The sequence below is a fragment of the Bos javanicus genome, chromosome 1 (genome assembly GCF_032452875.1).
Source record: "Bos javanicus breed banteng chromosome 1, ARS-OSU_banteng_1.0, whole genome shotgun sequence".
Classification (NCBI taxonomy): Eukaryota; Metazoa; Chordata; class Mammalia; order Artiodactyla; family Bovidae; genus Bos; species Bos javanicus.
The window spans coordinates 43,240,593-43,262,771 of record NC_083868.1 but is presented as its reverse complement, the minus strand read 5'-3'; the positions used below and the strand labels follow the sequence as shown (position 1 = coordinate 43,262,771).

At 41.7% G+C, this 22,179-nt stretch overlaps 1 long non-coding RNA gene across 4 annotated transcripts in view; it reads right to left on the bottom strand.

The window, feature by feature from the left end:
- Window positions 1–696: 696 nt before the first annotated feature.
- Window positions 697–22,179, bottom strand: part of LOC133260636 (uncharacterized) — a 35,300-nt gene continuing 13,817 nt past the window's right edge. Inside the window, exons 2-5 of one of the 4 annotated variants that reach the window (XR_009740929.1) lie at window positions 17,798–17,897; window positions 12,683–14,827; window positions 11,369–11,612; window positions 697–1,276 (exon numbers count right to left, since the gene is read on the bottom strand). This is a non-coding gene — a long non-coding RNA (uncharacterized LOC133260636). Of the gene's footprint in view, window positions 1,277–11,296; window positions 11,613–12,682; window positions 14,828–17,797; window positions 17,898–22,179 lie in introns of those variants that run through there. The other 3 variants (XR_009740935.1, XR_009740918.1, XR_009740907.1) reach the window with 3 other exon arrangements.

Sequence of the window (22,179 nt, the reverse complement as noted above, 5' to 3'; positions counted from 1 at the left end):
TCTGAACTTATGCCACTGGCTAAGCCTGAAGTTTCTATTCTGCTTTCCCATCCCACTGAACTCTGAGTCATCCACCCAGGTCCACATCAGATGCTTTTTTTAGGCTGCATCCTCCTTGGTGTTGCTGCTGCTGTTTAGTCACTAAGTCATGTCCAACTCTTGTGACCCCATGAACTATATATAGCCTGCCAGTCGCCTCTGTCCATGGGATTTCCTAAGCACAAATACCTGAGTGGGTTGCTATTTCCTTCTCCAGGGGATTTTCCTGACCCAGGGATCAAACCTGATTCTCCTGCTTGGCAGGCAGATTCTTTACCATTGAGCCACCTGGGAAGCCCTGTATTCCCCTTACACTGACACAAATAGTCACTCTCTGTTTTCTACTCTGCCTCACATAGGCCTTTATTGGTGCATTTACCACATTGAATTCTAATTATTTACATAACTATGCATCCTTTACTAGATAGTGCACATCTTGATGGCAAAGCGCATTCAATTTTGTATTCCCAGCATCCGAGTAAAGTCCATGATAAATAGAAGGTACTCTACAGGTACTTGTTTAATTGAGCTGATTTATTATTACTGAAGAGATAAAAAATCTAGCAGTTTTGTTTTCTAATGTTTAAGAAGAGTTCTCTGCAGTGTTTTTAAGAAGAAAAATTTTTTCTACTGGTAACATCACATTGCTAGGAATTAAAGAGGCATGGATAAATTATTTGCACAGGCATAATTGCTCTTTCATCTTTCAGGATTCAAGTAAACAAAACAGGACTTCCCTGGTGGTCCAGTGGTTAAGAATCTGCCTGTCAGTGCAGGAGACACAGTTTCAACCCCAGTTCCAGGAAGATCCCACATACCACAGGGCAACTAAGCCCCTGTGCCACAAGTACTGAGTTCTCATGCTCTAGAGCCTGAGAGCCGCAACTACTGAGCCTGCTTGCCGCTGCTGCTGAAGCCTGCACGCCGTAGAACCCTAGCTCCATGACAAGCGATGCCACTGCAATGAGAAGCCTGTGCGCCACAACTAGAGAGGGCCCACACACAGCAACAAAGACCCATCACAGCCAAAAATAAATGAATAACAAAAAATAAAAATATGCATAACAATATTGGTAATAATAGTATCTGTGAGCATCAGCAAACCTCCATGCAGTGACCCAGTATTCATACCTCTAATGCTAACACGCAGGATCCTAGACAGCCTTCAGTGTCTGTATGTTGCCATTATAGCAGACTGCATTTGTAATATTCCTCTTAATCAGACTCAGTTCTGCTCCTTCAAAAAACCAGGGCAGAAGGCTAAGTTATTCTCCAATATTATTTTGTAACAGTTTTAAACATTTGCTTTTCATAGCCATCAGGGAAATGCAAATGAAAACTACAATAGGATGCACTGTATATCCACTAGAATAGCTAAAATTAAAATGTTTGGGGAGTGGTCCTAAGATGGCAGAAGAATAGGACGGGGAGACCACTTTCTCCCCCACAAATTCATCAAAAGAACATCTGAATGCTGAGTAAATTCCACAAAACAACTTCTGAATGCTGGCAAGGACATCAGGTACCCAGAAAAGCAGCCCATTGTCTTCGAAAGGAGATAGGAAAAGATATAAAAGACAAAAAAAGAGACAAAAGAGGTAGGGATGGAGATCTGTCCCGGGAAGGGAGTCTTAAAAAGAGAGGTTTCCAAACACCAGGAAACACTCTCACTGACGAGTCTGTGGCGAGCCTTGAAACCTCAGAGGGCAACAGAACTGGGAGGAAAAATAAATAAATAATTAAAACCCACAGATTACGTGCCCAATGGTAACTCCCAGAAGAGAAGCAGCACAGATGCCCGCATCCGCCACCAGCAAGCAGGGGCTGGTCAGGGAGGGACGGGCTGCATTGCTTAGGGTAAGGATCAGGCCTGAATGCCCCGAGGGCAATCTGAGGGAACTAACTTGAGAAAGCAAACCAGACTGTGGGATAGCTATTCTGCCAAAAACCCTAACCTAAGACATCGCCAAGCCCGCTCACAGAACAAAGGACTGAGCAGAGCTAGCTGGCTGTGGACTGGCCCATCCCCCGCCGGAAACAGGCAGGCAAGGGCAGCCAGAGCTGGAAGGGGGCAATTGAGGCCCCAGAGAGGCAACAACTACCAAACTGCAAGCAGGCTTCATTGCTAACCAAGACTTCTTGGGATTCTGGACAGTCAACATCCGCCAGGAGGGTCGCAGCCAGAGATCAGCTCCCCAGAAGAGACACACAGCACAGCTGAGAAGGTGCGCTGATTGTACACCCAGAAAACCGAGCAGCGGGGACGGGGGAGATAAGTCTCAGCGACCGCGCTCGCCAAGCACCTGGTCACCTGAGCTGCTCAGACCTGGGAAGGGCACAAAATGCAGGCCCAACCGAGTCTGTGTCTTTGTGGAGTACCTGAGTACCTGAACCTGAGCGGCTTGGACCTGGGAAGTGCATACAACCCAGAGCCGGCCTCAGACAGTCCCGGCAGAGCAACCTAGAGCCCTGAGCAGTGTAAACAGGGAAAGCACACGCGCTGTGATGGGGGCAAACCCAGTGTGGCTGAGACACTGCGAGCACACGCCAGTGTTACTTGTTTGCAGTGTTCTTCCCTCTCCACAGCAGGACTGAACAAATGAGCCTAAAAAAGTGTCCACCACCGCCCCCTTGTGTCAGGGTGGAAATTAGACACTGGAGAGACCAACAAACAGAAGAAGCTAAAACAGAGGGAACTGCCTTGGAAGTGACAGGTGCAATAGATTAAAACCCTGTAGCTGGCACCAACTATATAGGAAGGGGCCTATAGATCTTGAGGAGAAAGCAATGGCACCCCACTCCAGTACTCTTGCCTGGAAAATCCCATGGATGGAGGAGCCTGGTAGACTGCAGTCCATGGAGTCGCTAAGAGTCGGACATGACTGAGCAACTTCACTTTCACTTTTCACTTTCATGCATTGGAGAAGGAAATGGCAACCCACTCCAGTGTTTTTGCCTGCAGAATCCCAGGGATGGGGGAGCCTGGTAGGCTACCGTCTATGGGGTCACACAGAGTCGGACACGACTTAAGTGACTTAGCATAGCATAGCATCGATCTCGAGAAGTATAAGCTGGATCAAGGAACTATCTGAAAATGAACTGACCCCACACTGTCCACAACAACACCAGAGAAAGTCCTAGATATATTTTTACTATTATCATTTTTTAAATTAAAAAAAATTTTTTTGTTTTTAAGTCCTCTATTACTCCTTTAATTTTCATTTTTATAACCTACTATTACTTTGCAAAAATAAAGACCCTATTTTTTAAAGCAAACTTCATATATATATTTTATAACTTTTGTGACTTTTTTTTCTTTACTATTGTATTTTTGAGAATCTAACCTCTACTCTAGATTTTTAATCTTTACTTTTTGGTATTTGTTATCAATTTTGTACCTTTAAGAACCCAATCTTCAGTACCCATTTTTACTTGGGAGTGAGATTACTAGCTTGACTGCTCTCTCCCACTTTGGACTCTCTTTTTTGCTTCACCAGGTCACCTCTATCTCCTCCCTCCCCTTCTCTTCTCTACCCAACTCTGTGAATCTCTTTGTGTGTTCTGGACTGTGAGAACACTTAGGGAACTGATTGCTGGCTGGATCTGTCTCTCTCCTTTTGATTCCCCCCTTTATCCTCCTGGCTACCTCTGTCTCCTTCCTCCCTCTTCTCTTCTCTTTATAACTCCATGAACATCTCTGAGTGGTCCAGACTGTGGAGAGTACATAGGGAAGTGATTACTGGCTAGCTTGCTCTCTCCTCTTTTGATCCCCCCTCTTCTCCTCCTGGTCACCTCTATCTCCCTCCTCCTTCTTCTCTTCTCCATGTAACTCTGTGAACCTCTCTGGGTGTCCCTCACTGTGGAGAAACTTTTCATCTTTAACCTAGATGTTTTATCAATGGTGCTGTATAGATGGAGAAGTCTTGAGCCTACTGTAAGAATAAGACTGAAAACCAGAGGCAGGAGGCTTAAGTCCAAATCCTGAGAACACCACAGAACTCCTGACTCCAGGGAACATTAATTGATAGGAGCTCATCAAACACCTCCATACCTACACTGAAACCAAGTACCACCCAAGGGCCAACAAGTTCCAGGCAAGACATACCACTCAAATTCTCCAGCAACATAGGAACATAGCCCTGAGCTTCAATATACAGGTTGCCCAAAGTCACACCAAATCCATTGACATCTCACAACTCATTATGCAAATCAAAACCACAATGAAGTACCATTTCATGCCAATCAGAATGGCTGCTATCCAAAAGTCTACAAGCAATAAATGCTGGAGAGGGTGTGGAGAAAAGGGAACCCTCTTACACTGTTGGTGGGAATGCAAACTAGTACAGCCACTATGGAGAACAGTGTGGAGATTCCTTAAAAAACTGGAAATAGAACTGCCATATGACCCAGCAATCCCACTGCTGGGCATACACACGGAGGAAACCAGAATTGAAAGAGACATGTGTACCCCAATCTTCATCGCAGTGCTGTTTATAATAGCAACCTAGATGTCCATCAGCAGATGAATGGATGAGCAAGCTGTGGTACACATACACAATGGAGTATCACTCAGCCATTAAAAAGAATACATTTGAACCACTTCTAATGAGGTGGGTGAAACTGGAGCCTATTATACAGAGTGACATAAGCCAGAAAGAAAAACACCAATACAGTATACTAACGCATATATATGGAATTTAGAAAGATGGTAACGATAACCCTGTATGCACGACAGCAAAAGAGACACAGATGTATAGAACAGTCTTTTGGACTCTGTGGGAGAGGGTGAGGGTGGGATGACTTGGGAGAATGGCATTGAAACATGTATATTATCATATGTGAAACAAATTGCCAGTCCCGCTTTGATGCATGAGACAGGGTACTCGGGGCTGGTGCACTGGGATGACCCAGAGGGATGGGATGGGGAGGGAGGTGGGAGGGGGGTTCAGGATGGGGAACACATGTACACCCATGGTGTATTCATGTCAATGTATGGCAAAACCCATACAATATTGTAAAGTCATTAGCCTCCAATTAAAATAAATTTGTATTTAAAAAAAAGAAAAACAAAACACAATGAAAGGCAGTAAGAAAGTCACTAAAGACATACAGAAAACAATGTATAATGGCAATAGAAAGCCCTTTCCCATCAGTAATTTACATGTAATTTAATTAGGCAATGGCACCCCACTCCAGTACTCTTACTGGAAAATCCCATGGACGGAGGAGCCTGGTAGGCTGCGGTCCATGGGGTCGCTGAGGGTCGGACCCGACTTAGCGACTTCACTTTCACTTTTCACTTTCATGCATTGGAGAAGGAAATGGCAACCCACTCCAGTGTTCTTGCCTGGAGAATCCCAGGGATGGGGGAGCCTGGTGGACTGCCGTCTATGGGGTCACACAGAGTCAGACATGACTGAAGTGACTTAGCAGCAAATGGGTTAAACTCCCAGTCAAAACATATTGAGTGGCTGATGAATAAACAAACAAGATCCAAGTAAATAAATAAATAAAATATTTGTTCACAGTTTGCAACTATTCCATATCAAAGTAGTCCTCATATGTTAATAAACTATGGTTTATTTCCCTTCCTTTTTCTCTAATAGCATCTACATATCAGTTCCCCACCAAGCCCTTTCTTCTTTTGTATTGATCATTGTTACTTGAGATGGGGATTTCTAAATCATTCATTTTTAAGAATTTCCTGTAGGTGAGAAATGACCAGGATAGCCATCTAGGCTAAGTGATTTTGATACTTTTTTCTAAAGCAGTATCTCTTTTCTGTAGTCACAAAATTAACTGGCTTCCTCCAATCTAGGTTGCCTTCATGATTCTTTATGAGGGCTTGCCTTTTTGCATTTATGTACCTAAAGTTTCCAAAAGGACCTTCTGTTAGCATAGCCCTATTACTGAAACCTCATTAGCAGGTAAATGATATAATTTTTGCACTCAAGAAGTATTCCTCACTTTTAGGAAGTAAACATTTTAGTGTGTGTGCTTTATGACACACACTCTATTATTAATGGGTTTTTTCCTCCTCGTTCTCTTCCTTTAAGTATCCTAGGTGATAACTGTTTGGAGCATCTGAAGTCATAGGCTTTAGTTCAGAAAGCCACAACAGTGCTGCAGGTGTTTCTGAGAATAGGATTTGCAAAAGTGGTAGGTGTCAGAAATCAATAGTAAATATTCACTCCCAAAAGGATGAGGTCCCATTATCAGTGAGAACTTCTATGATCAAAGAGGGTTAGTGCAACAAGAGGGTTGGAGTTAGAAGTAGAATACGTTCGGATGAGGAGTCACCCAGAGGTGGCAGATTCAAGAAAATAGAACTAATGGCATTTTTCATAAGACTATAATAACTTTAAATTTTGTATGGAAACATAAAAGACCCCAAATAGTCAAAACAATCTAGAGAAAGAAGAACAGAGCTGGAAGAATCATACTCCCCACCTTCAAACTATACCACAAAGCCACAGTAATCAAAATAGTGTGGAACTGGCACAAAAACAGATATGTAAATCAATGGAACAGGAAAGAAAGCCCAGAAATAAACCCATGTACTTACGATTAATTAATCTATGACAAAGGGGGCAAGAATATACAATGGAGAAAAGATAATCTCTTCAATAAGTGGTGCTGGAAAAACTAGACAGACACATATAAAAGAGTGAAATGAAAGTATTCTCTAACACCATGGGCAAAAATTAACTCAAAATGGATTAAAGACCTAACTGTAAGAACAGATACTATAAAACTCCTTGAGGAATATACAGGCAGAGCACTCTTTGACAGAAATTGCAGCAATATTTTTTTTTGGATCCCTCTCCCAAAGCAAAGGAAACAAAAGAACAAATAAACAAGTGGGACCTAATTAAACTTAAAAGCTTTTGCACAGCAAAGGGAACCATCAACAAAACAAAAAGAGAGTCTACTGAATGGGAGAAAATATTTGCAAATGATATGACTAATAAGGGGTTAATATTCAACATATATAAATAACTCATATAACTCAACATCAAAAAAACAATCCATTTAAAAGATGGACAGAACTGAATACATATTTTTCAAAGAGGAAACGGAGATGGTTAAAAGGCACATGAAAAGATGCTCAACATCACTAATCATCAAAGAAATGCAAATCAAAACCACAATGTGATTATCGCCTCATAGTGGTCAGAATGGTTATCATCAAAAAGAACACAAATAGGAGACTTCCTTGGCAGTCTGTGGTTAAAATTCCATACTTCCAATTCAGGGGCCTCAAGCTCCATCTTTGGTGGGGGAACTAAGATCCTACATGCCATGAAGTGGAACATAAATAAATATAAAAAGAACAATCCAAAGTCACATTTTAAAAAAAGAGCAGAAATAAATGTTGGTGAGGATGTGGAGAAAAAGGAACCCTCCTAAAGTGTTGGTGGGAATATAAATTGGTGCAGCCACTGTGGAAAGCAGTATGGAGGCTTCCCAAAAAACTAAAAATAGACATACCACATGGCCCAGCAATTTTGAAATTTTGAAAAGAACAAAAACACTAATTCAGAAAGATACATGTACCCCAACATTCGTAGCAGCATTTGCCAAAGTATGGAATTAAAATTACCAAAGTATGGAAGCAACTTATGAATCCATCAACAGATGAATGGATAAAGATGTAATATGTATATACAATAGAATATTGCTTAGCCACAAAAGAGAATGACATTTTTGTTACAGCTGGAGAAGGCTCTATCTAGTAGTTAGAGGCCAGGGATGTTCCTTGACACCTTACAATGGGAAGGATTACTCCCTATAACAATGGGTCATTAGCCTCAAAATATTAATAGTACTGAGGTTGAGGGCTTCTTTGGTGGCTCAGTGGTAAAGAATCTTCGTGCCAATGCAGGAGACATGGGTTCAATCCCTTTTCCAGGAGGATCCCACATGCCATGGAGCAACTAAGCCCTTGTACCACAACTATTGATCCTGTGCTCTAGAGCCTGGCACTCGAAACTACGAAGCCCACGTGCCGCAACTATTGAAGCCCATGTTCCACCAGAGAAAGCACCACAGTGAGAAGCTTGTGCACCTCAACCAGAGAGTAGCCCCCCACTCGCCACAACTAGAGAAAAGCCTGCTCAGCAATGAGGACCCAGCACTCCCAAAAATAAATAAATAAAATTATAAAAAAATTAGTCACAGGGATGTAATATATAGAATGGGGAATATCATCAATAAAAAAAATAGTACTGAGGTTCAGAAATGCTGTTTGAGAACGTTCAGAACGCAATAATTAGTGCTGAGGATAATGTGGTCTTATTCTCAATTTAATGTGAATTTCTATCATTCACTAATAAGTATAAAATTAATATAAATTAGTAATTGTAAAAGTGAGAACTTTACTCAAGAGTGCTTTGTACACTAGTATTTCTCCAGTGGTGACAAGCTTGCCATGGCAATGATTTTCAAGATGTGTGACTTGTATAAAAGGTAGGAAAAATCCATGATGTGGTTGACTATTCCCTCGGGGCATACCCTTTCCCATTAGAATTGCTCAAGCATAGCACACTTATATTAATATCAGCTAAGTTACTTTAAACCTGCCCATAGAAGCCCATGCCCTTAAATTTTGCTATTGAAACAGTGATACTGTTCACAGTAAAGGTCTTTGGGTTAAAAACTTCTGATAAATTTAGTGAATACCCGAATTGGTCTATTCTATCCCGCTGCTGCTACTGCTGCTGCTGCTAAGGCACTTCGGTCGTGTCCGACTCTGTGTGACCCCATAGACGGCAGCCCACCAGGCTCCCCCGTCCCTGGGATTCTCCAGGCAAGAACATTGGAGTGGGTTGCATGTCCTTCTCCAATGCATGAAAGTGAAAAGTGAAAGTGAAGTCGCTCAGTCATGTCCGGACTCTTTGCGACCGCATGGACTGCAGCCCACCAGGCTCCTTCATCCATGGGATTTTCCAGGCAAGAGTACTGGAGTGGGGTGCCATCGCCTTCTCTCCTATTCTATCCTAGGTCTATTAATTTCCCCCTCCAGCGTTTGGAAGATTTTTATTTCTGCTTCTAATATTGGTGAAAAAGCTGTTATTAATACATCAGTTTTCCTTAAATGATGACTTAATGGCAAACTTTTTCATCCTTGATGCTTTCAAATTTCACTATAATAGATCTCTTGATTCCTTTCCTCTTGGAACTCTAACTAGATCTTTTGTTGTAACTCCATGTTTTAACTTTTGAAGACCATTTCTTTTGCCAGAGAACTTCTTAGCTTACTTCTAGATCACTTGTTTGATTAGCTGTGCTTATTTGAATATTCAGCTCATTTGTTAACTTCAGTTTTTCCAAGATATATAGTTGGTTCTTTCTCATGATCACTTATCCTTGTTTCAAACAAGATTATTTTAAGGTTAAATGTATTAAGATTCTGGCTTAGTTTCAGTGATTTGTTTTCTTACTGTCAGTGCTTCTGTTATGTACTGGCTTTCCACATGTTTAAGCAGTGGCACTATTTATTGTACAAATAACAGAATACATAATCTGAGCAGGCGCTGTGGTTAGATACTTTATATAATCCTTAATCCTTTTATTTGGACTAACCAATTAAGCACAACACAGCACAATCCTTTTATTAACTTTATGAACTAATTAATAGTAATCCCACTTTACAGATGATTAAACTGCATCAATGCCTAAGGCAAATAAAAACTTATTCAAAGCCATTGAGTTAGTTTTCAAGTCAGGACACAATCCTATAGTGCAGTGGTCTCCAATCTTCTGGCACCAGTGACCGGTTTCAAGGAAGATATTTCTACCGACCAGGGGTTGGGGATGGTTTCAGGATGACTCAAGTACATTTATTGCACACTTTATTTCTATTATTATTACACTAACTCCACCTCAGATCAGACATTACATCCCAGAGTTTTCAATTCAGTTCAGTTCAGTAGCTCAGTCGTGTCCGACTCTTTGCAACCCCATGAATCGCAGCACGCCAGGCCTCCCTGTCCATCACCAACTCCCGGAGTTCACACAAACTCACGTGCATTGAGTCAGTGATGCCATCCAGCCATCTCATCCTCTGTCGTCCCCCTTCTCCTCCTGCCCCCAGTCCCTCCCAGCATCAGAGTCTTTTCCAATGAGTCAACTCTTCGCATGAGGTGACCAAAGTACTGGAATTTCAGCTTCAGCATTATTCCCTCCAAAGAAATCCCAGGGCTGATCTCCTTCAGAATGGACTGGTTGGATCTCCTTGCAGTCCAAGGGACTCTCAAGAGTCTTCTCCCACACCACAGTTCAAAAGCATCAATTCTGTGGCGCTCAGCCTTCTACACAGTCCAACCCTCACATCCATACATGACCACAGGAAAAACCATAGCCTTGACTAGACGGACCTTTGTCGGCAAAATAATGTTTTGAATATGCTGTCTAGGTTGGTCATAACTTTCCTTCCAAGGAGTAAGCGTCTTTTAATTTCCTGGCTGCAGTCACCATCTGCAGTGATTTTGGAGCCCCAAAAAATAAAGTCTGACACTGTTTCCACTGTTTCGGCACCCGTTATAGACGCCTCTTTTACCTAGGTGCTACTAGCCACCTGAGGCCCTTGGGTGTGATCCAAGATTGCATGCTCATTCTTTGCTCCTAAAAGCAATTTCTCCAGTAGCTGCTGGCTAGCCCACAGCAGAGAGGGTAGGGCCATCCTAACACTTGTCTGTCGTGTCTTAGTTACCTGTGTACCCATTCTCTATGCCTGCGTCCAGCACTGGGAGGGCACCTGGGTTGCAGCTGCCTATTCACTGTATACCTTTCAAGTGAAGTCATCTTTTCTAGACCAAGAGCTCTTGTTTAAGTTTAGCTTTGCATTTATTAGAAAACCCTACTATTTTGTAAACTTAATATATTAAGTGGAGAAAGAAATGGCAACCCACTCCAGTATTCTTGCCTAGAGAATCCTGTGAACAGAGGGGACTGGTGTGCTGCTGTCCATAGGGTCACACAGAGTCAGACACAACTGAAGCGACTTAGCAGCAGCAGCAGCAATATATTAAGTTGTGGGGAGGAGAATTAGCAAGACATTAGGTTATGCTACTTAATTTCATCTGTATCCACTTGGACTAACTGAACTTACTAGAACCTGACTCTACATCTGGGTGTTGAGGGAATTTTTTTTTTTTTTAAGTCTAATGCATCCATGGTACCTCAGGAAGCTTTCAAACTCCCATTTATGAATCTAACCTTTCCTGTGCTCCAATAGCAATCTCTCTACACATAATCATAATGCAAAACACATTTATTTGCATGTACAACAGGAGGATTAGGATCTGAGATGAAAAGAGAAGCATACTTCTGTCAAATGGAGATCAGGATTCTTAAGGAGCTGACTTTGGGACCTTCTGGGCAGGAGGACTTGGAGAGTTGCCTGTAGGTTCTGTCTCTTGACCAGCTGCTGCAGATGTTCCGGGGGCATTTTCAGGCTGTCCTTCACTCTGGGTTGACATTTCCAACTCCTTCTGATAGTTAAGCTGGTATTCCAGATATTTTATGTTCCTGGTCTGTTCATCCAGGAACTTTTTCATGAAGCGTAAGAGCTACAGAAATAAAAACAAGAAAAAACTCATTAAGGACCTTGTCTGCAGCAGGAGGCAATCTAATCTGCTACCCAAATCATAGCTCATGGATCAGCAGTTCTAGGAGCTTGTCAGAAATGCAGAATCTTGAATCTCTTCCACTCCTACTAAATCAAAATATATGTTTTAAGAAGGGACTAGATCGTTTACATGCATAATGAAGTTCAAAGGCATTGATTTCTGACATTCAAGACCTCCAGATGAACACAAACATCCACTTTTTAAAAAAGTTATTAGAGTATAGTTGGTTTACAATGTTATCTTTTCTTACAATTATTTAATTGGAGGATAATTACTTTGCAATAATGTGATGGTTTTTGCCATACATCAACATGAATTGGCCACAGGTATGTGTGTGTCTCCCCCCCTCATCCTGAATCCCCCTCCCACCAAACATCCACTTTCAACGAGTATGAGTATTAAAGCATCTCATCAAAAGCATAGATTAATTTAATAAGCTATACTGTAATGGTTTTTCACCCTATTTGAATCATGGGTAAGTGTCAAGTAGCTTCCCAGACCTCATTCCCAAGCACTGAAATTTTAGGGTTCTGGTGTAAGGCTCAGGTCTTTGATGGTTTTCAGGGTTCTACAGTGAGTCCAATAGCAGCAAGGTTGATAGCTTTTCTACCAGATTATTTTCTTCAACTTCCAGAGAAACTAAGAAGTTTGGTGAGAAATGTTATCATTGCAATAGAGTGTTCACCAGTAACCAAAGAACACTTCAGAGAAGTCTATAGAATAGGTCACCATTGACATTCACTTTTGTGGGGGTAGTCTAGGATAGTGGTTCTCAAGATGGATTTAAATATCAAGAGTGCAAATTATTCCTGAAAAGACTTCTCCATCTTGTATTGAGTTGCATTCCTCCTTACCAGGGCCACTGCTCCTCCCACCTCCCAACTACTCTAAGAAATAAGTTCATATACTTCCTTCAGAGGAAATAAACACATTAGATGATCCATTGCCTTGGGTTCATTTCCTAAAAGCAAGCCATCATCTAGAAGTGAAATGACCCGTTTACTACTTACATTGGTTTCTCTATTCCTAGAAGCTGAGGCCTTCAGGTCTTGCAGGAGCTTGTTTAACTCATTCTCCAACTGCAGAGCAGACAGTAGAGCTTGTTTACCAGTTCCCCAGTTATCTATATCAGGCCTCTATTGGAGAGAAACAGGGAGTCACTCTGCTAGCTAAGGCACAGTTTAGTCACACCCTACTTCCTGGGTAGATTTACAGGCTTGCAAAGGCCAGTAGTTTCCATGCTTTGTGGCATGATGGAATCACTGGAGCCCCTTAAATATTGGTGTCTGGCTTTCAGCTGCAGACATTCTGACTTAATTGGTACCGAGGAGCAGGGCTTTTAAAAGTTCTCCAGGTGACTTTAATGTTCTGCAAAGCACAGCTACCACTAGCACAGTTATGTGCACTCTTCATTAGCTTTGGAATTTCTTTAGCTTTGGAGAGTAGTTCAGTTCAGTTATCACCAGACATTTAGTTGTCTTTAGAGACCTGGAGTTAAAAGAACCCCTCAGATAAGGAGGCATATTTCCACATGTAATAGCATCAACTAAGGTTTAGATCGTTTCTTTAGAGTATATCAAAAACATTAGGAGTAAATCAATTTTAGATTGTCGCTTTTTTCTGTTTCTTGGTTTTAGAACATAAATATGTATGTTTGTGTTAGTTGCTCAGTTGTGTCCGACTCTTTGAGACCCCATGGACTGTAGCCCACCAAGCTCCTGTATCCATTGGATTCTCCAGGCAAGAATACTGGAATGGGTTGCCAGTCCCTCAGGGATCAAACCCAGGTCTCCTACATTGCAGGCAGATTCTTTACCATCTGAGCCATGGGGGAAGCCCTTTAGAACATAAATACCTATTCTCTATCATTTGGGTGTGTCCCTATTCATAATGTTTAAGTTGGTAATAGTAATTATTCTTAAGAAAGAGGAAATAAGAGACAAGTATGTAGCAATAGGGCTTCCCTGGTGGCTCAGCATTAAAGAATCTGCCTGCAATGCAGGAGACCCAGGTTCAATCCCTGGATTGGGAAGATCCCCTGGAGAAGAGCATGGCAACCCACTCTTTTACTCTTGCCTAGAGAATCCCAGAAGGCAATGGCACCCTACTCCAGTATTCTCGCCTGGAGAATCCCAAGGATGGGGGAGCCTGGTGGGCTGCCATCTATGGGGTTGCACAGAGTCAGACACAACTGAAGCCACTTAGCAGCAGCAGCAGAGAATCCCAGGAGAAGGCAATGGCACCCCACTCCAGTGTTCTTGCCTGGAGAATCCCAGGGAAGGGGGAGCCTGGTGGGCTACCGTCTATGGGGTCGCACAGAGTCGGACACAACTGAAGCCACTTAGCAGCAGCAGCAGAGAATCCCATGGACAGAGGAGCCTGGCAGGCTACAGTCCTTAGGGTCGCACAGAGTTGACACAACTGAGGCAACTAAGCGGCAGCAGCAGCATGTAGCAAATAGAATGTACAACTCTACAAATGTAGAGTCTGTTCCAGTGGAAAAAAAGTTTGTTTTATTAAATACATTGAAGAGGCAGCTGTATTAAATACCTGAGGGTGTATCTGAATTAAAGAGCTAACATAAGATACAAACCACTCTAGAAGAGAACAGTAGATCTTCTCAAACTATACAGAGGATTAGAATCATCTGGAGAGCTTATTAAGCTCTTTAGCTCCTTGGGCCCTTCTCTTAGAGAGGGTGACTCAGTTTCTTCGAGTGGGGCCCATGAATTTGCATTTCTAATAAGATCCCAGGTCAGGCTGGTGCTGCTGGTCCAGAGGTCACACTTTGTATCACTCTTTCAGAAAAGAAAGCTAAGATTTAGTGACTGAAATTTACTCAAAATGATATGAAGAGGTTACAAACAAGATACATGCTTACCCTCAGTCAGCTTCTATAATCCCATGTAGGAACATGAGTAATGGAACAAGTCAGATAGCAACTGATAACTTAGTTATCCAGACCCAGCAAAGGCCCTATAGAGATCATCATAACAAAGCTACATCGTCACCTTAATCACCGGAAGGCAGATTTTACACTTATATTTTCTTAGATATTTTATGAACTGCTTTGCATGCTCCCTCTTCACATCAGCTTGGTCTTGGAAGAATGTATGAAAAGTAGGTGCTTCTGGATCTTCAATGTAATAACAGGCCTGGAGCAGGGATAAGAATGGGGAGAGACTGCAGGTGAGAGGAGTCGATGTTTAGGACTGGAACCTCACACAAACTCACTTTGTTATCTCTGTGGCTGTCCAAAAGAGGCCTTCTTTGTTCAGTCCAGGGTTCTCAGTTTGCTCTTTGACTTCCAGAAGGCCCCAACTGCCTTCTCAAACCCAGGCTACTTCAGAGACGTGACCCAGGTTTTAACACGCGGTGCCTAGCATTTGGCCATTAGGCCTCTTTAAGGGTCAGGTTTATGAACCCTATATGCTAGCACTATAACCAGTATTTATGTTGACAACTGGCAGAAGTCCAGCATAAAGTAAGTGACACTCAAAAGTCAATCTTGGGACTTCTTTGGTGGTCTAGTGTTTAAGAATCCGCCCACCAGTGCAAAGGAAACTGGTTTGATCCCTAGTCCAGGAAGGTCCCACATACTGCGGGGCAACTAAGCCCATGTGCCCTAGAGCCTGAGCTCTGCAATAAAAGAAGCCACCGTAATGAGAAGCCCATGCACCGCAACTAGAGTAGTTCCCACTCACCATAACTAGAGAAAGCACACACAACAGCAACGAAGACCCAGTGCAGCCAATAAGTAAATAAACTTAAGAAAATGTTTAAAACAAGTGAACTCTACAAAAGTCAAACTATTTCATTAACCCTACCATATCAGCACTAGCTCTAAACTAGCAGATAGATGAAAAATTATTTATAGCAGTGTCTGATGCCCACACAAGTTTTGGGACTACTCTGGAAAAGAATTATTCTCCCAACTATTCACCCACAGTTTGCAATCACAGCTCTAAATCACTGGGCCTCAAAGAAGCAAAATCCCAGCCACTAAATTGGTCCCTCTAGTATCAAACAAGAAACATGGCTGCAACAAAAATGAGTAAGGCTTTGTAAGATATATTATCCTGACCAGATCTGAAACCTCCCTGACAGTGACTCCAGGACACATACTAACCATAGATAAATAAGCATCACTGACATGCAGCTCGTAAGATGCTACTTGATTAAGAGCATCCCTACATTCTTCAGAAAGAAGGCCCTTTGCCTGGGATGCCATCTCAGCTTTAGGAAAAACCAGGCATAAAAAGTGCTACCCACCAAGGTAAGAGACTTCTTAAATACTAACAGGCTTAAATATATATATATATATATAGCCAGCCCACTTCTATTCAGCTGAAAACAAGTTAAGATGAAATGCTATTCAGCTGAGATTAACAGCTACTAACCTACCAATGAGGACCTTATTTTGCATGAAAGAACCAATCTGAGAGAGAGAAAGTTGGGAAAAAGTGGAATCCTCCTAACTATCCCAGCCAGTGTTTTGTATTTGCCCCCATGTTCTCTGACTATGATTTGAGAAGGCTGATTTAAACACTTCCTGAATGGGGAAGCATTAACAGAATAGGCTCATTACCTTTAATTGTTTCCTTTTTTTCAAAAAGTAGTTACGGCATATCATGTTAGGTCCTATGGAGAATCTAAGAAAACTGACTAAAATACACTTTTTGCCTATAAGGGACATATGCCCTTCTCACAAGGCCTCAACATACACAGTCTTAAAGCAGGATATGATGGGACTTCTGACTTGTCAGAGCTTCCCAGGTGGCTCAAGTGGTAAAGAATCTGCTTGCCAACTTAGGAGATGCAAGAGACGCAGTGTGATCCCTAGATCGGGAAGATCCCCTGGAGGAGGAAATGGCAACCCACTCCAGCATTCTTGCCTGGAAAATTCCATGGACAGAGAACCTGGTGAGCTACAGTCCACAGGGTTGCAAAGAGTCAGACACGACTGAACACACAGAAGCTTCTGAATTTTTAAAGGCATATGTATAGGAGGGAATTACACGACTGAGGGACTGAACTGAACTGAACATTGATAAACTGGCATTTGAAATTGGCCTTGGAGCGTGGGTAAGAATGTAGAGAAATGAACTGGAAGAGGGTGTTTCACCTGGAGAAAGGGCACAGACACGCTGTAGGGTCAAGATATAAGGCTGGTTTCTCCAACCTACAGTAAGACTCTTCCATGTGGGAACCTTTTGGTTCTTTCTCCATTAGGAAATGATAGCTGCTGAATCAATATTTGTTACAAAAAAAAATTATTTTACATGTATATAAATTATATATACATATAAATATATATATTTTACATGGTATAAGATCTCCCATGTGTGGTGGATTCTTAGTTTGAGCCTAAGCCACGTCTGGTTGCACTGAAATAGAAGTGACAGGTCATCAAAAGTCTCTCTTGGTGAGGTAGTGAGGATTGAGGGGCTCCTGAGGGAGAGTGCATCCTAAGAGAAGGGGCCACGTAGCCTATGTTTGGCCCAGTCATAAAGACAAGGTCTTCAAAGAGAAGAAATCATTATAAAAGGACCTATTATTTGCTACTTTTGTTTTCTGACCCAACACTGCTCTTGTCCCAAACGAATTCTTATCGTAGCCTCAGAGCGTGTCTTGAGTAGGTGTTCCTCAGACCGTCACTTGTATATGAATCACCTGGGACTCTTCTTAAAAGGCAGATTCTGATACACAGGACCTGAGAGCCTGCATTTCTAACAATTCTGCCCAATGATGCTGGTCCATGGACCACATTTTGAGTAGAAAGTGTCCCAGGACATGGGACACAAATGGTGTGCTGGGGAACCTACAATGGGAGAGGAGAAGGGGACATTCTGTGCTTGCTTTGGTTTAAAAAAAGTCTTTATATTATTTTAAAAGTTTATTTTTAATTGACTGATGATTGCTTTATAATATTGGTTTGGTTTCTGTCATACATCAACATAAATACGTCTGAGTTGAGGCACTGGGGATCTTCATTGTGGTGCTCTGGGCTTAGTCACCCTGCAGCATGTGGGATCTTACTTCCCTGACCTGGGAACCCATGTTCTCTGCATTGGAAGGCAGATTATCAACCACCAGGGAAGTGCAGTCTATGCTTCTGTACACACCACAGCACTGCTTTGGCATTTCTAGGACATCTGTGGCAGCATCCTAGGGAAGGCAGCATCATCAGGAAACTCAGCAACATCTAGCCCATGATGGTTAGAGCTGAGAAGAGGAAAGAAAAAAGGAGGTGACTAGACAGGTAACTGGTTTTACTTATAGCACAAGTGAAACATTACCTGAAGTCCCAGAAAAATTTGGGGGACCTTTTCATGACATTAGGTTCAGTTCAGTTGCACAGCCCAACTCTGCGACCTCATGGACTGCAGCACACCAGGCCTCCCTATCCATCACCAATTCCTGGAGCTTACTCAAACTCATATCCATTGAGTCAGTGATGCCATGCAACCATCTCATCCTCTGTTGTCCCCTTCTCCTTCCTTCAATCTTTCCCAGCATCAGGGTCTTTTCAAATGAGTCAGTTCTTCAAATCAGGTGGCCAAGTATTGGAGTTTAAGCTTCAGCATCAGTCCTTCCAATGAGTATTCAGGACTGATTTCCTTTAGGATGGACTGGTTGGATCTCTTTGCTGTCCAAGGGACTCTCAAGAGTCTTCTCCAACACCACAGTTCAAAAGCATCAATTCTTCAGTGCTCAGCTTTCTTTATACTCCAACTCTCACATCCATACATGACTACTGGAAAAACCATAGCTTTGACTAGACAGAACATTTTTTACAAAGTGATGTCTGTGCTTTTTAATATGCTGTCTAGGTTGGTCATAGCTTTTCTTCCAAGGAGCAAATGTTTTTTAATTTCATGGCTGTAGTCACCATCTGCAAGTGATTTGGGAGTCCCCCAAAATAAAGTCTCTCACTATTCCCACTGTTTCCCCATCTATTTGTTGTGAAGTGATGGGACCAGATGCCATGATCTTAGTTTTCTGAATGTTGAGTTTTAAGCCACCTTTTTCACCCTCCTCTTTCACTTTCATCAAGAGGCTCTTTAGTTCTTCACTTTCTGCCATAAGGGTGGTGTCATCTGCATATCTGAGGTTATTGATATTTCTCCCAACAATCTTGATTCCAGCTTGTGCTTCTTCAAGCCTAGCGTTTCTCATGATGTACTCTGCACAGAAGTTAAATAAGCAGAGTGACAATATACAGCTTTGACGTACTCCTTTCCCTATTTGGAACCAGTCTGTTGTTCCATGTCCAATTCTAACTGTTGCTTCCTGACCTGCATACAAATTTCTCAGGAGGCAGGTAAGGTGGTCTGGTATTCCCATCTCTTTCAGAATTTTCCACAATTTCTTGTGATCCACATAGTCAAGGGTTTTGCATAGTCAATAAAGCAGAAATAGATGGTTTTCTGGAACTCTCTTGCTTTTTCGATGATCCAACGGATGTTGGCAATTGACCTCTGATTCCTCTGCCTTTTCTAAATCCAGCTTGAACATCTGGAAGTTCATGGTTCACGTACTGTTGAAGCCTGGCTTGGAGAATTTTGAGCATTACTTTGCTAGCATGTGAGATGAGTGCAATTGTGTGGTAGTTCGAGCTTTTTTGGCATTTGCCATTCTTTGAGACTGGAATGAAAACTGACCTTTTCCAGTCCTGTGGCCACTGCTGAGTTTTCCAAATTTGCTGGCATATTGAGTGCAGCACTTTCACAGCATCGTCTTTTAGGATTTGAAATAGCTCAACTGGAATTTCATAACCTCCACTAGCTTTGTTCACAGTGATGCTTCCTAAGTCCCACTTGACTTCACATTCCAGGATGTCTGGCTCTAGGTGAGTGATCCCTCCATCCTGGTTATCTGGGTCATAAAGATTTTTTTGATATAGTTCTTCTGCATATTCTTGCCACCTCTTTTTAATATCTTCTGCTTCTGTTAGATCCGTATCATTTCTGTCCTTTATTGTGCCCATCTTTGCATGAAATGTTCCCTTGGTATCTCTAATTTTCTTGAAGGGATCTCTAGTCTTTCCCATTCTATTATTTTCCTCTATTTCTTTGCACTGATCACTGAGGAAGGCTTTCTTATCTCTCCTTGCTATGCTTTGTAATTCTGCATTCAAATGGGTATATCTTTCCTTTTCTCCTTTGCTTTTTGCTTCCCTTCTTTTCACAGCTATTTATAAGGTCTCCTCAGATAGCCATTTTGCTTTTTTGCATTTCTTTTTCTTCAGGATGGTCCTGATCCCTGTCTCCTGTACAATGTCATGAACCTCTCTTCATGACAAGTGTCAATAAAATCTGGATTATTACTGTTAATATGACTCCATCTACAAAGTAGTAAACCTGGAAGATAATGGTTTTACCTAGTGGGAGATGATAATGAGAGTTTGAATATTTCAGAATAATCTATAAGGTATTTTCATGTAAATATTCCATGATTCTACCTTTCCATCTGGGCCAAAAACACAGAACTGTGTATATGTGAAGAAAATGTTCTTATTTCTGTGGGTTAAATATTATTAAGAAATATTGCTCTCTCAATCCCAAATTCCCAATTTATCCCTCACCACACCTCATTTCCCCTCTGATAACCATATGTTTGTTTCCTAAATTTGTGAACCTATTTCTGTTTTGTAAATACAAGTTCATTAGTATTACTTTGTTTAGATTCTGCATAAAAGTGGTATCATATGATATTTGTCTTTCTCTGACTTACTTCACTTAGTACGATAATCTCTAAGTCTATTCATGTTGCTGCAAATAGCATTATTTCATTCTTTTTAATGGCTGAGTAATATTCCATCATATATATATACACTACATCTTATTCATCCATTATTCTATTGATGAACATTTAGGTTGCTTACATGTATTGGCTGTTGTAAACAGCACTGCAACAAATATTGGTGTGACACTGTACTGTATTTAAAATAGACAACCAACAAGGACCCACTGTATAGCACAGTGACTCCACTAAATATTCTGTAATAAACTAAATGGGAAAAGAATTTGAAAAAAGAATAAATACATGTATCAGATCAGATCAGTCACTCAGTAGTGTCCGACTCTTTGCGACCCCATGAATCGCAGCATGCCAGGCCTCCCTGTCCATCACCAACTCCCAGAGTTCACTCAGACTCATGTCCATTGAGTCAGTAATGCCATCCAGCCATCTCATCCTCGGTCGTCCCCTTCTCCTCCTGCCCCCAATCCCTCCCAGCATCAGAGTCTTTTCCAATGAGTCAACTCTTTGCATGAGGTGGCCAAAGTACTGGAGTTTCAGCTTTAGCATCATTCCTTCCAAAGAAATCCCAGGGCTGATCTCCTTCAGAATGGACTGGTTGGATCTCCTTGCAGTCCAAGGGACTCTCAAGAGTCTTCTCCAATACCACAGTTCAAAAGCATCAATTCTTCAGCGCTCAGCCTTCTTCACAGTCCAACTCTCACATCCATACATGACCACAGGAAAAACCATAGCCTTGACTAGCTGGTAAATAATCAGCCTGCAATGCAGGAGACCATGGTTTGATTCCTGGATCAGGAAAATCCACTAGGGAAGGGATAGGCTACCCACTCCAATATTCTTGGGCTTCCCTGGTGCCTCAGCTGGTAAAGAATCTGCCTATAATGCGGGAGAACTAGGTTCAATCCCTGGGTTAGAAAGATCCCTGGAGAAGGGAAATGCTACCCATTCCAGTATTCTGGCCTGGAGAATTCCATGGGGTCACAAAGAGTCAGATATGACTGAGTGATTTTCACTTTCATATATGTATATATAACTGAATCACTTTGCTGCACACTTGAAACTAACACAACACTGTTAATCAACTATATTCCAATATAAAATAAAAATAAATAAATAAAATATGACACAAATGAACTTATCTATAAACAGAAGCAGACTCACAGGACACAGAGAACAGATTCGTGATTGCCAAAAAGGAGGAGGGCTGGGGAGGAATGCACTGGGAGTTTGGGATAAACAAATGCAAACTATTATATACATGTATAACTGAATTATTTGCTCTATATCAGAAACTAACACAACATTGTAAGTCAGCCATACTTCAATAAGACAAATTAAAATTTTAAAATGAACTGTTGCTATCTCATCACTTAAAAACAACCTCATCGATGTACAAAAAAAACAAGAGGAGAAAAACACATCATAGAAAACAATTGAGTTAGTGTAGTGGCTTTATAGGTAATTTTTTTCTTTTTTCCATATTTTTTCAACTTTTATAATCATATATATATATTTCATTTTGAAAAAGGAAGCTAACAGATACCTTTCTGGAGAATTAGCACAATGTATTTTCCTAATTGGAGAAGGCAATGGCACCCCACTCCAGTACTTTTGCCTAGAAAATCCCATGGATGGAGGAGCCTGGTAGGCTGCAGTCCATGGGGTTGCTAGAGTTGGAGTGGGCTTCCTCGGTGGCACTAGTGGTAAAGAACCCACCTGCCAATGCAGGACATAAGAGGTG